The sequence below is a fragment of the Chiloscyllium punctatum genome, chromosome 12, assembly GCF_047496795.1.
Source record: "Chiloscyllium punctatum isolate Juve2018m chromosome 12, sChiPun1.3, whole genome shotgun sequence".
In the NCBI taxonomy this organism is placed as follows: Eukaryota; Metazoa; Chordata; class Chondrichthyes; order Orectolobiformes; family Hemiscylliidae; genus Chiloscyllium; species Chiloscyllium punctatum.
In genome coordinates, this window is record NC_092750.1 from 107240023 (window position 1) to 107253909 (window position 13887).

Below are 13887 nucleotides of genomic sequence, written 5' to 3' on the forward strand. Positions count from 1 at the left end.
TTTAATTCGGATAAATGCAAGGTTCTGGATTTTGGGAAAGCAAATCTTAGCAGGACTTATATACTTAATGGTAAGGTCCAAGGGAGTGTTGATGAACAAAGAGACCTTGGAGTGCAGGTTCATAGCTCCTTGAAAGTGGAGTCGCAGATTAATAGGATAGTGAAGAAGGCGTTTGGTATGCTTTCCTTTATTGGTCAGAGTATTGATTACAGGGGTTGGGAGGTTATGTTGTGGCTGTATATGACATCAGTTAGGCCACTGTTGGAATATTGTGTTCAATTCTGGTCTCCTTCCTATTGGAAAGATGTTATGAAACTTGAAAGCGTTCACAAAAGATTTACAAGGCTGTTGCCAGGATTGGAGAATTTGAGCAATAGGGAGAAGCTGAACAGGCTGGGGCTGTTTTCCCTGGAGTGGCGGAGGTTGAGGGATGACCTGACAGAGGTTAACAAAATCATTAGGGGCATGGATAGGATAAACAGACAAAGATTTTTCCCTGGGGTGGGGGTATCCAGAACTCGAGGGCATAGGTTTAGGGTGAGAGGGGAAAGATATAAAAGAGACCTAAGGGGCAATATTTTCACACAGAGGGTGGTACGGGTATGGAATGAGCTGCCAGAGATGTGGTGGAGGCCAGTACAATTACAACATTTAAAAGACATTTGGATGGGTATATGAATAGGAAGGTTTGGAGGGATATGGGCCGGGTGCTGGTAGGTGGGACTAGATTGGGTTGGGATATCAGGTCGGTATGGACGGGTTGGACCGAAGGGTCTGTTTCCATGTTGGACATTTCTGTGACTCCAGTCTCAGATTTTCAGCATCTGCATGAATCACACTCAGGCCCCGCCCCGTGACGTCACACATCAGTGTGCGCATGCGTCCACGGTCCCGGCCAAGATGGCGGATTTTCACCTCGAAATTGCAAAACATTTAACCACACGTTATTTTTCAAGGTGCTCGCTTCTCTCTGGAAGGGTTTATTCTCGGTTTGAATCCCCCTGTCCAGCTCCTGCAGCCTTGCCGTCTGGAAAAGCGCGTCTCTTCCCGTTTCCCACGGAGACAGACCCGGCACTGCGGCTGCGCCGCCCTCGCCTGTAGTGAGTATAGAGGGTATTCCCCACCGCGGGGAATGCTGGGTAGATACTCCACCATTGAGGAGATTAACACAGAAGATTAATTCTGTTCATTAATAAGTTTCTCTTTCCTGTATTCCAATCTTCTGCTATCCAAATAATCTTTGGAAGAACACAATTAGCGGTTAGATAAATATCTTAAAATTTGAAGCATCTATCAAATCTCCCAAGTCATCTGTACAACATAACCTTGTCATTAAAATACTAATTCTCTCAAATCATTTGATCAATTCCCGTCCTCAACTGATGTTGGTAGATTTTGGAAACTCCTTCAATAGGTGGATATTTAACACTCAAGCCAAGGGCTGGTTTATTCTGAATGTCTCTCAACATGTTTCTTTTGTCATCTCATTTTACAGAGAAGTGGAATTCATGAAAACGAAGTGTTTGATGCCAGTCCTGTGCTAACTTCTCAGCTACAAGCTTCAGCCAGGGAGTTTACATTGAAGTACAATCACATTGATTCAGAGGTGAATGTTTTTGAACATTCATCTATAATTCAATTGTAAACTTGTTTTGCTGTGGTTGATTGGATAGGCCCTGGTATGATCCCCTTACTGTGGATCTGAATGCATACCCATGCATTATTCTGTTTCATCCCTGTCCTTCATGACAATCTCTTTGCCATTGTCCAACCTGCACTACCTTTAATAATGAGTGTTTTGACTTTCTGTGACAGTTTACTGTTATTCTTCCAGTCATGTTCAAATGAGGGTTTCATCACTGCAGGTCCCTGAGGTATGTGCTGTTAATTTATTCCACTCGTATGTGTGGCCTCCCTCACAAACATCACTCAGACTCACTTTATGCTCCCTCTCACACACACTATTCCCTTCCCTGCTCATACCACCCAGCCTCCTACAGAGGCTTTCATATTCTTCTGTCTGAACAGCCCTCCCTATGTATTTCACCTTGGGGGAACATCACAGCCGTCCCGATCTGTTTAAACTCCTCCAGCCACTGCAACCTTCCCTATTACTGTCACCTCCACCAAACACTCCATCCCTCCCTATCACTGTAACCTCCTCCAAACACTCCAACCATCCCGAGCACTGTCACCTCCTCCACACACTCCATCCCTCCCTATCACTGTCACCTCCCCCAGACACTCCAACCCTCCCTATCACTGTCACCTCCTCCAAACACTCCAACCCTCCCAAGCACTGTCACCTCCTCCAAACACTCCAACCCTCCCTATCACTGTCACCTCCTCCAAACACTCCAACCCTCCCTATCACTGTCACCTCCTCCAACCACTCCAACCCTCCCTATCACTGTCACCTCCTCCAAACACTCCATCCTTCCCTATCACTGTCACCTCCTCCAAACACTCCAACCCTCCCTATCACTGTCACCTCCTCCAACCACTCCAACCCTCCCTATCACTGACCACTCCTCCAGTAACATCAACCCTCCCTCTCACTGTAACCTCCTCAATATACTCCAACCCTCAATATCGCTGTCACCTTCTCGAATCACTCCATCCCTCCCTCTCACTGTCACCTCCTCCAGATAATCCATCCCTCCCTATCACTGTCACCACCTCCAAATACTCCATCCCTCCCTATCACTGTCACTTCCTCCAAACAGGCCAATCCTCCCTATCACTGTCACCTCCTCCAGACACTCCAACCCTCCCATTCACTATCACCTTCTCTGTATACTCCAACCCTCCCTACCACTGTCACCTCCTCCAGACACTGTAACCTTCCCTATCACTGTCACTTCCTAAAAACACTCCATCCCTATCACTGTCGTCTCCTCCAAACACTCAAACCCCACTATCACTGTCGCCTCCTCCAAACAATCCAACCCTCCCTATCACTGTCACCTCCTCCAACCACTCCAACCCTCCCTATCACTGTCACCTCCTCCAGACAGTGTAACCTTCCCTATTACTGTCACCTCCTCCACACACTCCAACCCTCCCTATCACTGTCACCTCCTCCAACCACTCCAACCCTCCCTATTACTGTCACCTCCTCCAAACCTCCAACCCTCCCGATCACTGTCACCTCCTCCAGACAGTGTAACCTTCCCTATCACTGTCACCTCCTCCAAACACTCCAACCTTCCCTATCACTGTCACCTCCTCCAGACGCTCCATCCCTCCCTATCACTGTCACCTCCTCCAAACACTCCATCCCTCCCTATCACTGTCACCACCTCCTAACACTCCAAACCTCCCTATCGCTGTCACCTCCTCCAAACACTCCAACCCTCCCTATCGCTGTCACCTCCTCCAAACACTCCAACCCTTTCAATCACTGTCACCTCCTCCAAACACTCCAACCCTTTCAATCACTGTCACCTCCTCCAAACACTCCAACCCTCCCTATCACTGTCACCTCCTCCAAACACTCCAACCCTCCCTATCACTGTCACCTCCTCCACACACTCCAACCCTCCCTATCACTGTCACCTCCTCCAAACACTCCAACCCTCCCTATCACTGTCACCTCCTCCAAACACTCCAACCCTTTCAATCACTGTCACCTCCTCCAAATACGCCAACCCTCCTGATCACTGTCACCTCCTCCAAACACTCCAACCATCCCTATCACTGTCACCTCCTCCAAACACTCCAACCCTCCCTATCGCTTTCACCTCCTCCAAACACTCCATCCCTCCCTATCACTGTCACCTCTTCCAAACACTCTAACCCTTTCAATCACTGTCACCTCCTCCAAATACGCCAACCCTCCCTATCACTGTCACCTCCTCCAGATACATCAACCCTGCCTCTCACTGTAACTTCCTCAATATACTCCAACACTCCGTATCTCTGTCACCTCCTCGAATCACTCCATCCCTCCCTATCACTGTCACCTCCTCCAAACACTCCAACCCTCCCTATCACTCTCACCTCCTCCGGACCCTCAAACCCCACTATCACTGTCATCTCCTCCAAACACTCCAACCTTCCCTATCACTGTCACCTCCTCCAAACACTCCAACCCTCCCTATCACTGTCACCTCCTCCAAACACTCCAACCCTCCCTATTACTGTCACCTCCTCCAAACACTCCAACCCTCCCTATTACTGTCACCTCCTCCAAACACTCCAACCCTCCCTATTACTGTCACCTCCTCCAAACACGCCAACCCTCCCTATTACTGTCACCTCCTCCAAACACGCCAACCCTCCCTATTACTGTCACCTCCTCCAAACACTCCAACCCTCCCTATCACTGTCACCTCCTCCAACCACTCCAACCCTCCCTATCACTGTCCACTCCTCCAGTAACATCAACCCTCCCTCTCACTGTAACCTCCTCCATATACTCCAACCCTCCGTATCTCTGTCACCTCCTCGAATCACTCTATCCCTCTCTATCACTGTCACTTCCTCCAAACAGGCCAATCTTCCCTATCACTGTCACCTCCTCCAAACACTCCAACCCTCCCTATCACTGTCACCTCCTCCAAACACTCCAACCCTCCCTATCGCTGTCACCTCCTCCAAACACTCCAACCCTCCCTATCACTGTCATCTCCCCCAAACACTCCAACCCTCCCTATCACTGTCATCTCCCCCAAACACTCCAACCCTCCCTATCACTGTCACCTCCTCCAAACACTCCAACCCTCCCTATCACTGTCACCTCCTCAAACACGCCAACCCTCCCTATCACTGTCACCTCTTCCACACACTCCATCCCTCCCTATCACTGTCACCTCCTCCAAACACTCCATCCCTCCCTATCACTGTCACCTCCTCCAGACACTCCAACCATCCCTATCACTGTCACTTCCTCCAAACACTCCCTCCCTATCACTGTCCACTCCTCCAGTAACATCAACCCTCCCTCTCATTGTAACCTCCTCAATATACTCCAACCCTCCGTATCTCTGTCACCTCCTCGAATCACTCCAACCCTCCGTATCACTGTCACCTCCTCGAATCACTCTATCCCTCTCTATCACTGTCACTTCCTCCAAACAGGCCAATCTTCCCTATCACTGTCACCTCCTCGAATCACTCTATCCCTCTCTATCACTGTCACTTCCTCCAAACAGGCCAATCTTCCCTATCACTGTCACCTCCTCCAAACACTCCATCCCTCCCTATCACTGTCACCTCCTCAAACACTCCAACCCTCCCTTTCACTGTCACCTCCTCCACACACTCCAACCCTCCCTATCACTGTCACCTCCTCCGGACCCTCAAACCCCACTATCACTGTCACCTCCTCAAACACTCCAACCCTCCCTATCACTGTCACCTCCTCAAACACTCCAACCCTCCCTATCGCTGTCACCTCTTCCACACACTCCAACCCTCCCTATCACTGTCACCTCCTCCGGACCCTCAAACCCCACTATCACTGTCACCTCCTCCAAACACTCCAACCCTCCCTATCACTGTCACCACCTCCTAACACTCCAACCCTCCCTATCACTGTCACCTCCTCCAAACACTCCAACCCTCCCTATCACTGTCACCTTCTCCAAACACTCCAACCTTCCCTATCACTGTCACCTCCTCCAAACACTCCAACCCTCCCTATCACTGTCACCTCCTCCAAACACTCCAACCCTCCCTATTACTGTCACCTCCTCCAAACACTCCAACCCTCCCTATCACTGTCACCTCCTCCAAACACTCCAACCCTCCCTATTACTGTCACCTCCTCCAAACACTCCAACCCTCCCTATTACTGTCACCTCCTCCAAACACTCCAACCCTCCCTATCACTGTCACCTCCTCCAACCACTCCAACCCTCCCTATCACTGTCCACTCCTCCAGTAACATCAACCCTCCCTCTCACTGTAACCTCCTCCATATACTCCAACCCTCCGTATCTCTGTCACCTCCTCGAATCACTCCATCCCTCCCTATCGCTGTCACCTCCTCCACACACTCCAACCCTCCCTATCACTGTCACCTCCTCCAAACATTCCAACCCTCCCTATCACTGTCACCTCCCCCCACACACTCCATCCCTCCCTATCACTGTCACCTCCTCCAAACACTCCAACCCTCCCTATCACTGTCACCTCCTCCAAACACTCCAACCCTCCCTATCACTGTCACCTCCTCCAAACACTCCAACCCTCCCTATCGCTGTCACCTCCTCCAAACACTCCAACCCTCCCTATCACTGTCACCTCCTCCAAACACTCCAACCCTCCCTATCGCTGTCACCTCCTCCAAACACTCCAACCCTCCCTATCACTGTCATCTCCCCCAAACACTCCAACCCTCCCTATCACTGTCATCTCCCCCAAACACTCCAACCCTCCCTATCGCTGTCACCTCCTCCAAACACTCCATCCCTCCCTATCACTGTCATCTCCCCCAAACACTCCAACCCTCCCTATCACTGTCACCTCCTCCACACACTCCATCCCTCCCTATCACTGTCATCTCCCCCAAACACTCCAACCCTCCCTATCACTGTCACCTCCTCCAAACACTCCAACCCTCCCTATCACTGTCACCTCCTCAAACACGCCAACCCTCCCTATCACTGTCACCTCTTCCACACACTCCATCCCTCCCTATCACTGTCACCTCCTCCAAACACTCCATTCCTCCCTATCACTGTCACCTCCTCCAAACACTCCATCCCTCCCTATCACTGTCACCTCCTCCAGACACTCCAACCCTCCCTATCACTGTCACTTCCTCCAAACACTCCCTCCCTATCACTGTCCACTCCTCCAGTAACATCAACCCTCCCTCTCATTGTAACCTCCTCAATATACTCCAACCCTCCGTATCACTGTCACCTCCTCGAATCACTCTATCCCTCTCTATCACTGTCACTTCCTCCAAACAGGCCAATCTTCCCTATCACTGTCACCTCCTCCAAACACTCCAACCCTCCCTACCACTGTCACCTCCTCCAGACACTCCATCCCTCCCTATCACTATCACCTCCTCAAACATTCCAACCCTCCCTATCACTGTCACCTCCTCCAGACACTCCATCCCTCCCTATCACTGTCACCTCCTCCAAACACTCCATCCCTCCCTATCACTGTCACCTCCTCCAAACACTCCTTCCCTCCCTATCACTGTCACCTCCTCCAAACACTCCTTCCCTCCCTATCACTGTCACCTCCTCCAACCACTCCAACACTCCCTATTACTGTCAACTCCTCCAGTAACATCAACCCTCCCTCTCAGTGTAACCTCCTCAATATACTCCCTCCCTCCGTATCACTGTCACCTCCTCGAATCACTCTATCCATCTCTATCACTGTCACCTCCTCCAACCACTCCAACCCTCCCTATCACTGTCACCTCCTCCAAACACTCCAACCCTCCCTATCACTGTCTCCTCCTCCATATACTCCAACCCTCCCTACCACTGTCACCTCCTCCAAACACTCCAAACCTCTCTATCACTGTCACCTCCTCCACTCACTTTAAACCTTCCCTCCCAAACCTGCCTCTTACTGTACTTTGTTCAGTCATTCCAAACCGCCCTCTTCCGCCCTAATCTCTCCCCCCACCGTCTCCTTCCCCCCCGTCTCCTTCCCCACCGTCTCCTTCCCCCCCGTCTCCTTCTCCCCCCCGTCTCCTTCCCCCCCGTCTCCTTCCCCCCCGTCTCCTTCCCCCCCGTCTCCTTCCCCCCCGTCTCCTTCCCCCCCCGTCTCCTTCCCCCCCGTCTCCTTCCCCCCCCGTCTCCTTCCCCCCCCGTCTCCTTCCCCCCCCGTCTCCTTCCCCCCCCCGTCTCCTTCCCCCCCCCGTCTCCTTCCCCCCCCGTCTCCTTCCCCCCCCCGTCTCCTTCCCCCCCCCGTCTCCTTCCCCCCCCCGTCTCCTTCCCCCCCCCGTCTCCTTCCCCCCCCGTCTCCTTCCCCCCCGTCTCCTTCCCCCCCCCGTCTCCTTCCCACCCCCGTCTCCTTCCCCCCCGTCTCCTTCCCCCCCCGTCTCCTTCACCACCCCCGTCTCCTTCCCCCCCCCGTCTCCTTCCCCCCCCCGTCTCCTTCCCCCCCCCGTCTCCTTCCCCCCCCGTCTCCTTCCCCCCCCCGTCTCCTTCCCCCCCCCGTCTCCTTCCCCCCCCGTCTCCTTCCCCCCCATCGCCTTCCGCCCCCCGTCGCCCCCCCCCATTATCTGCCCCTCCCAATCATCCCCCCGCTCCCCATCATTCCTCGGCCCCCATTGTTCCGCCTCCCCTAATTGTCCCCCCATCATCACCCCTCCTCCCACCGTCTCCCCCGTCCCCATCGAACCCCCCCCACCCCTCACCTGCCCCCTTCTGTCCCCATCATTCCCCAGCAGACCTCATCTGTTTAATTCAGTCCCCACCCACTACCGTTCGTCCCTTGTCCAGTCCCCATCTTTCCCCACCGGTTCCCCCAGTCCCCACCTGTTCCGCTCTGTTCCCCTCTGTCCTGTGTCCCCACCAATCCGCATCTGACCCCATCAGAATCATCAGACCCCACCAGTCTCCGTGTCCCCACAGGTCCCACCAGTCCCAATGTGTCCCCACCAATCCCCCACCAGTCTCCATTTTTCCCCACCAGTCCCCGATCAGTCCCATCAGTCCCCCCATTCCCCATGTGCCCCTACCAGTCCCTATCAGAACAATTTGTCCCCCTCCTGTCTCCTTCTCTCCCCATCAGTTGCCACAAGAACCATCTGTCTCCCTCTGTCCCCTTCTCTCCCCACCTCGCCCCGCCAGTCCCTGCAGTCTCCCTCTGTCCCCACCAGTCCCCATTATTCCCATTCTATCCTCATCAGTCCCTCTCTGTCCCTGTCAGTCGCCACCAATCCCTCTCTTTTCCCCCCTCTCACTCTTTCCCCCCCCCCACTCTCTCCACCCCCCCACTCTCCCCATCTGTTGCAACCAGTCCCAATCTCTCCCCATCTGTCGCCACCAGTCATCATCTGTCGCCATTATTCCCATTCAGTCCCCCTCTGCTCCCATCTGTTCCCACCAGTCTCCTCTGTCGCCATTAGTCATCATCTCACCACCAGTCGCCAACTGAATCATCTGTCCCCATCTGTCCCTATCAGTTCCTGTCAGTCCCCATCTGTCATCACCAGTCCCACTCCTTCCCCCTCCATTCCCACCAGTCCACATCTGTCCCCATCAGAATCACCTGTCCCCACCTGACCCCACCTGTCCCCACCCGTCCTGACCCGTTCCCATCAAATCCTGAGGGTTCTCCCTGAATATAACTGGAATAACCCGAACACTGAGATAACAACCAGAACCAGGTGAATGGGGAGGATTCTGCAGTGAGCATCTCCCTAGCCCCTGTCCCAATGTCAAAACACACCCCCCTGCCCTCGTCAGTGTTATAATCCAGGACCAGAGCTCGGAATCAATGGGACCTTTTGTTTTGGGATCAGGAATTTGCTTTCCCACCAAGACCCTCTTCCCTTCCCCCACCCCTCTCTGCCTTCCACAAGGACCGTTCCCTTTGACACTCCTTGGGTTTGTATCACTCTCACCCCCCAAACCCCCAGGTACCTTCCCCTGTCACTGGAAAAGATACAAAACCTGCTGTTACACCCCCAGCCCCCTCAGCTCCATCCCGGGCCCCCAACCCCTTCTTCCAGGGGAGACAGAGGTTCACCTGCCTCTCCTCCAACCGTGTTTCCAGCATCAGGTGCTCCCGGTGTGGGCTTCTCTCCATCAGGAAGACCCAATGGAAACTTAGGGAACGGTTCACTGAGCATCACACCGGGCCCAGAGGGGCTGACCAGACCCCCCAGTCACCGCCCAGTTCACTTCCCCCCCAACATGACCATCCTCGACCTCCTGCATTGCCACAACGAACCACACCTCAAATTGGAGGAACAACATCTCATCCCCCTCCTGGGAAACCTCCAGCCCAGAGGATTCAACACGGAGTTCTCCAATTTCAAATAACCTCCCTCCCTCTCCCTTCCCCTGCTCCCTCCCACCAACTGGATTCATTCCTCCCATTGTCCAACCAGGTGGGACCCTCTACCTGTCCTCACCCCCTTCGCCCTCATTTCCCCCACCCTGACCTGTTCCACCCCTTCGTCCTCCCTCCCCCTCACCCTCCCACCCTATCCTCCTTCCCCCTCACCCTCAATCCCCCTCCCACCCCATCCTCCCTCCCCCTCCCCCTCTCCCTCCTCCCCCTCCCACCCCATCCTCTCTCCCACTTCCACCCCATCATCCCTCCCCCTCCCCCCATCCTCCCTCCCCCTCCCTCCCCCCTTCGTCCTCCCTCCCCCTCCCTCCCCTCTTCGTCCTCCCTCCCCCTCCCTCCCCTCTTCGTCCTCCCTCACCCTTCGTCCTCCTTCCCCCTCGTCCTCTCTCCCCCCTTGGACTTCCCTCACCCTCCCTCTCCCTCCCCATCCTCCCATTCCCTCATCCTCCCTCCCCATTCCCTCTACCTCCCTCCCCACTCCCTCCCTCCCCACTCCCTCCCTCTCCTGTCAGTCCCTCTCTCCGTTGTTCCACTCCCTTTCCATTCTGTTTTTTGGCCCATCCGTCTTTTCTCTGGCCCCCTCCCTCCTTGTTCCTGCCCTCTGAACGTCCCCCTACGTATATAAAAGCCCCTCTGTGTCCTATATACCCTCCTCATTGTCCTACCCCAATACCCGTCCAGGGGGTACAGGAGCCTGTGGGGACTGACTGAGACCAGAATCCCTGATGGCTCACAGTCCAGGAGGAGGATATTCAGCCCATCGTGTCTATCCCCCCTTCTATTAACGGCCCAGTGTCCTGCCCCCCTGGGATTTGCCCCTGAATGGCCCCTGACTGAGTCCCCGTTCTGGCAGAGACCGCTCCTCACTGATAGCCCACCGCCTCCCCACACAGTGAGCATGTGCAGACACTCACTGGCCTTTTGACTGACCGTGGATGGGCAGAGGAAGATCCCACTCTCCAGCAATTTCGTCACTTCTTCCTCCCCCCCCCCCACCCCATGCCCCAATCTCACTCAAAGGGGTTTTACCTGACACCCCCTGCTCCCTAGTTTTCCATATGGATTCCCCCTAATTATTTGCCCTCCCAAAGTTTTGTCCCCACCCCTGGATGTTATGTCTGTTCCTAATTTGGCAGCACCCCCTCCCCCACCCACCCCTTTATGTTGGGGGGACACAGTGAGTACGTGCAGACACTCAGTGACCTTTTGAGGGACTGCTTCACTGCCCCTCACTCCCTGAGACAGGGACTTTACATAAACCTCCCCCCCATCACATTTTCACTCTATTGTGCTGCCCCCCCCCCCCCCCCGCCAATTATATTCCTGACCACAATTCCCAATACCCCCATGTTCAGTCTCTCCCCCACTTCGGGGGGGTTTCCAGCCCATCCCCATTTATTTCCCTTTCCAATCCACACCCCCACCAAATATTGCCCCCCAATATTCTGTTTCCCCTACATTTACCACCCCCTTCCTCTGTAACCCCACAGCCCCCCATCTTCGGCTAATTTGTGACCACACCCACAATTTTCCACCCCCCTGGAATTTTCCAGCCCCCCCTATTTTCCCCTCCTTCCCCAATCTAATTGCCCCTCTTCCTTTTGTGCACCTTCATTTACCCCCTACCCACCCCACTGTCCCCTCTGCCCATACTTCCCCCATCTCTGTATAAAAGCCCCCTCTGTGTCTCCATTGTGTACAATTCTCCCACCCTCCCTCACCACCCCCACCCCTCACTGTGTCCCAGGCCCTGGGCTTGGGGGGGGGGGGCACAGGGAGTATGTGCAGAGACTTACCGGCCATTCGACTGTGTGTGTCTTCATGCACAGCAAGATCCCAGTCCCCAGGCTTCCCCCCTGCCCCACTCCACCCTGAGAAAGGGGCGTTATTTCCCCCCACCCACACCCACACCCACACCCACAGTTTGGACAACAACAGGAGTCCCAGGGAACAGCATTAATCCCACTGTGTTAATGATATGTGCAATACCACACGATACTGAGTCCAAATCTCCCTTAGGGACAGGAGGACAGGGAGGGAGGGCTGGGGGCATACAGACAGATAGAGAGGGACAGAGACCGAGGTGGGGAGAGAACACAAACAAGATTAGGGACAGAGAAATGGAGACAGACACAGAAAGAGAGAAAATCCCAGGGTTGGCAGTGTGAGGGAGGGAGAGAGGGAGATGGAAGTTGATTAAATCAGAGCCAAGATCTTTTGAATCAAAAAACAAGAAAAACAAACAAAATCCCATCACTGAGTGACTTCCCAAAGCTCCCGATTTTATCAGCACTTCCCCCTGGTTTTAAACCCAGAGAATGGGAACAAATTTCATTGGGACCCAGGGGGTCAATGCTTTCTGACTGAGACCCCCAACCCCACCCCAAGGGTTTATATTCTGAGACTCGATGGAAGGGAGTTGGTCTCAGAGCCTGGATCTTGTCCCTCCCTCCGTGTTTAACCTGCCCCCTCCAGCTGCTTCTCTCCCTCTCTCCCTCCTTCCCTCACACTGTCTCTCTTTCTCCTTCACTCCTTCCCATCTGTTTCCCTCTCTCATTCTCTCTCTTCTCCCCCACCTCTCTCTCCCTGTCCCTATCCCCCTCTCCATCTCTGCTTAGATTCCTCTTGTTCTCGAGAATGGATTTGTGTGTGTCTCTCTCTCTCCATTCCCCTTTGTTCTGATTGAAATGCCCTCCCCTCCCTCCCTCCCTCCCATTTAAAGTGTGTTCCCATCTCCCCGCCCTGTCCTGTAGCCATTAGCCCCCTCACTATCACATTGTGGAGGGAGGGGGAGGAGAGGTGGTGGGGGGTCTGGGCTGGGGAAAGGAGGGATGATACACCCCACCCACTATCAGACCATCAGCAAACGGAGCCTGGGCCCTTTGGACAGACTCCTGTGATGTGTAAGGGGCAATCTGCAGGCTGAGGGACGCACAGCAAGATCCAACAGGGAGCCGGGTGTGGCATACCTGGGTATTTCCTCATCTTTACCCCCTGCGAGAACTAGTGCCATCCCCCAGCAACAACCCCTCCCCATATCAACCACTCCACAAGCAAAATGCCCCCCCATGTAATTTTCACACAGCAAGATCCCAATAATACCAGCACTTTACAAATCCAGTTTCTGATCATGAGTCTCTCTCTCTGTCTGTCTCTCCCTGCCTGGATTCCCACATCCTGTCCTCCACACCCCTCCCCATTAAAATGACGACAAGTCACAGGGTGGGCTATTGATGCACAGTGCAATCCCACAGGGTAGTCCCCTTCGTGCTCCACAATGTGCTCAAATCCCACTTTACATCCGACAGGAGGCTGTGGATTTCTGTGTGTGGGACGGTTTTATTTGTTTGAAAAATCAACCAAAGAAAGACCGAGAGAGAGAGAGATCCCCTCCCAGATACCTGGGGAATTGGCGAACCTGTGTCTTTTCTGTGCGATTATCACATTTGATCACTCTGGTCGCAACGTAGGCCACTCTGCAGGTAGTTTGAGACACAGCAAGATCCCACATGTAGCATTATTCTGATATTAGAAGAAGTCTTTGGAGAAAGTTTCTCATTTAAGGTTTTACTTCCCTCCTTGGGGAGTCCTGTCTGTCAGACACTCACTGGGGATTGATGTGTTTGTGTCAAATCCCAGGGCCCCAGTTACTTTAACTCCAGGCTTCAAATCTGTTTAAAAATGACAGGGCTGCAATCTGACAGGAGCCAGTTACCCAGAGGCCCCTAAAACCCAGGGTCCCCCAGAGGAGATTAAACCTCGGGGTAAATTAACACACAACTCACGTGGGCCCCCACGGGGTGCAGCCTGTCGACTAGGCCTCAGGCCTCAGGCCCGTGTCCCCTCTGGAGAAAGCTCTTGTTCAAAGGTCTCCTGATCCCAAAG

The 13887-nt window shown here is 53.8% G+C and overlaps 1 long non-coding RNA gene across 1 annotated transcript in view; it reads left to right on the forward strand.

Moving 5' to 3' along the window:
* The first annotated feature begins 900 nt into the window (after positions 1 to 900).
* Positions 901 to 13887, forward strand: part of LOC140483506 (uncharacterized) — a 28528-nt gene continuing 15541 nt past the window's right edge. The window contains exons 1-2 of the long non-coding RNA XR_011961998.1: positions 901 to 1100; positions 1496 to 1606. This is a non-coding gene — a long non-coding RNA (uncharacterized lncRNA). The remainder of the gene's footprint in view (positions 1101 to 1495; positions 1607 to 13887) is intronic.